Source organism: Prunus persica, chromosome G3 (genome assembly GCF_000346465.2).
Source record: "Prunus persica cultivar Lovell chromosome G3, Prunus_persica_NCBIv2, whole genome shotgun sequence".
Classification (NCBI taxonomy): Eukaryota; Viridiplantae; Streptophyta; class Magnoliopsida; order Rosales; family Rosaceae; genus Prunus; species Prunus persica.
Window position 1 is genome coordinate 874,730 of NC_034011.1, and position 3,915 is coordinate 878,644.

A 3,915-nucleotide genomic window follows, 5' to 3' on the forward strand; every position below is an offset into this window, starting at 1 on the left:
CTGAACGAGCCACTTCGATGCCTAGGAAATACTTCAGAGCACCAAGATCTTTCATTTCAAACTCACTTGCCAAGTGGTGCTGCAATGCTGCCTTTTCCACTAGGTCATTCCCGGTAACTACCATGTCATCAACATATACAATAAGGGCAGTGACTTTACCTTTCTTATGTTTCAAGAAAAGAGTATGATCTGAGTTACTTTGCTTGTATCCAAAATCCTTCATTGATTTGCTGAACTTTTCAAACCATGCTCTGGGTGACTGCTTCAAGCTATAAAGAGACTTTCTCAGTTTACACACCATGTTGCTAGTATTGGACCCCATCTTACATCCTGGAGGGGAATCCATATAGACTTTTTCTTCTAGGTCGCCGTGCAAGAAGACATTTTTGACATCAAACTGGTGTAATGGCCAGTTTAGGTTTGCTGCCAGAGAAAAAAGTACTTGAATTGTGTTTATCTTGGCTACAGGGGCAAATGTCTCCCTATAGTCAATCCCATAAGTCTGAGTATAACCTTTCGCCACCAATCTTGCTTTGTATCGTTCAATGGTGCCATCTGCCTTGAACTTTACTGTATATATCCATCTACAACCCACTGTTCTCTTCCCTTTGGGAAGGATAGTCATCTTTCAAGTGGAATTCTTCTGGAGGGCCTCCATTTCATCATTCATTGCTTGAGTCCACTTGGGATCTTTCAGAGCTTCCTACACATTACTTGGAATAGATACAGTGGATAATTGACATACAAATGATACACATGACGGAGACAACCTATGTAGGGACACATGATTAGTAATAGGGTATTTAACTTTTGTTTTTGGGTCCGGGTCATACTGTTGTCTAGGAATCTCTCTAGTGGTACGAATAGGTAACTGATAACCTGTGTTTCCTGTATGACTCGACTCATGTAAAGTACTTAAGTTGGAGTTTAAATGCTCAGTTACCTGCGAGGAATCTTCAGGACCTGATTGGATGATTGGTGATGGTACTGTAGTAGGAGGGAAATTATCTGAACCATAATCTGGAGTTTCCAGTAACTCTTGATCTTGTTGCACTACTGTAGCTGGTTGCTCGGATACTGACTGCTCTAAAATAGTTTGTTGAATTTGGATGCTCTGAGTATCTTCTGCAAAGATAGAGCTCTCCCCCTGTAGAGGATGCTCAGAAACTCCCCCTGAGTAATAGAACTCACTCTCGTGGAAAGTCGCATCTGCGGTAACATGCATGGTCTGAGTGGGATGATGGAAACACTTATAGCCCTTCTGAGTGTCAGCATAACCCACAAAGACACAACGCAGTGCACACGGATCAAGCTTGCCACGCTGATGTGGATACACCTGAACATAAGCAACACAACCAAAGAGACGTGGTTCGAGATTTGGTGTGGATGGCATGGTGAGGAGAGTGGTCAATGTCTGAAATGGAGTTTGATACTGAAGAGTGCTGGATGGGGTTTTATTAATGAGGTAAGCAGCAAAACAAAGAACCTCCCCCCAAAAATGATGAGGCATACGGGCCTCAAATAAAGAGGCACGAACAACCTCCAAGAGATGACAATTCTTACGCTCTGCGACGCCATTCTGTTGTGGTGTATAGGCACATGTGGTTGATGAACAATTCCATGTTGACTTAAAAAAATTATATAGGTCTTGGTTGACATACTCTCCTCCATTGTCAGATCGAAGCATGGTGATTTTCTTGTCAAACTGAGTAGCAACATATTGATAAAATAACTTGAATTTGGCGGTGACTTTACTTTTCTGCTTTAAGGGAAAAACCCAGGTCATCCGGGTGCAATCATCAATAAACGTCACAAACCACTTAAAACCGCTAATAGTAGGAACTCGTGATGGTCCCCAAACATCAGAATGGACAATCATGAAAGGCAAAGAACTTTTATTCAATCTTAATGGGTAAGAAATACGATGACTTTTGGCCAAAATGCAAGTTTCACAATGAAAGTCTGATTCAGCAAACTGGGAAAACAAATCTGGAAATAAAAGTTTCAGATAACCAAAAGAAGCATGCCCTAATCGTCTATGCCATAGCCAAATTTTCTTCATCCTGATAGACTCATCTCCTCTCACATGATGTGTCTGACTCAATCTTGTACTGCTGTCTTCTGTCAAGTCCAGATAATACAACTTTCCCCTCCTAGTACCACATCCAATCACGATCCTGGTGAGAAGATCCTGAAATAGACAATACAATGGCCAAAAACACACAGTACAATTAAGGGAATCAATGATTTGAGGAACAGATAACAAGTCATAGTCGAGTGAAGGGACAACTAAGACATGATCAAGACTTAATGAAGATGTAAGAGATAAAGACCCTTCTCCCATAACTTAGGAGGTGGTTCCATTGGCACTGGTAATATGTGTTTGGCTTGATGGTTTGGTAGAGTGCAACCCAGTAAAACTAGATGTCATGTGATCAGTAGCGCCAGTGTCAATAATTCATGATCTATTACAAGTAAGTGAAGATGTGCAAGAGGTACCTGAGGTGGCCAAGGCCTTGGAGCCAGATGTACCTGATGGAGGTTCTGATGCAGTCTCCTTGGATGACTGAGCGGATGCAAATGAGGCTCTGGTTGAATCCTTTTTTCGCCCTTTGTGGACCCATCCTTCTGGATAACCAATGATCTCATAACAGCCCTTAATTGTGTGGTTATCTAAACCACATTTGGTACACTTCATTGGAGGCCGGTTACAAGTAGGGTCGACACTATAGTTGTTCGGCCGAGATTGTTTGGACCTCGCAGTAGCCAAGGCCGTGGCTTCAGAGGTTACACCAACTTCAGACATGGTTCCCTGTCGGTTACTTTCTCTTTTAATATGTGCATATGCGGCCTCCAATTCGGGTTTTGGCTCCATCCGCAAAATCTCTCCTCGGATTTGATCGAAATTATTGTCCAAACCTGCAAGAAATATATAAACTCGGAGACGATCAACCTCTTTGCGTCTAGTCTCAATGTCTTTCGGATGCTCCATGGTGCTTGGACTTAATTGATCAAGCTCCTGAAAAATCTCAGTGAGCTCACTGTAATATTTGGCAACTGATGCGCCAGCTTGCTTCATTATTAATGACCATCTGTGAAGGTCATAAATCTTGGCTTCATCAGCACCATTTGAATAGGTTTGCTTGATTGCGGCCCAAACTTGCTTTGCTGTGTCATAACGAATAAATCGTTTAATCTGATTAGGTTGCATGGCGTCGAACAACCAACTCTTGACTTGGCAATCCGATGCATGCCATTTATTAAATGTGGGATCTGTGTCTGTAGGTTGGGCAATATCACCGGTCAAGTGGCCATGTTTTTCTCGCCCAGCTATCTTCATCTCTATGATTTGATGCCATAGAGAATAATTATTCTCATCCGATTTGATTCCTGCGGAGAAGTTGGAGGTGTCACTCTGTAAAGTGACGATTTGTGTGGTAGTTTTGGAGCCTCCCGACACCAAGGATTGATTGGTGTTTGCTGACCCGTCATCGTTGGCCATGATATTGGCTGACAACCAATGAAAAAAGGACAAAAAAGAAATATCAAGTTGAGGAAAAGCAAGTGAACGGTGGACAAAGGCAATAAGAAATATTGGGTTGAAAGGGAAAAAAAGATTGAAAGGGAAAAAAAGAACAAGGGGAACGGTTTGAATGGGTCTGTGAGTGGAAAGTGATTTGCAATATTGCAAAACGTGATTTGACTAGAGGAAAGGTTTGAATGGGTTTGTAAGATGGAATATGGGTGGTATTGGTGCTGGGTTTGTGAGATGGAATATTGCTTTTGGTGCTGGTGCTGGTGCTGCGTACTAGATGGAATATTGCAAAACAGTGATTTGAGATGGAATATGTGACAGGACCCACCCCGGAATTTCCACAAAACCGGGGCGAATCCAGTCTTTGTTCCGACATCACC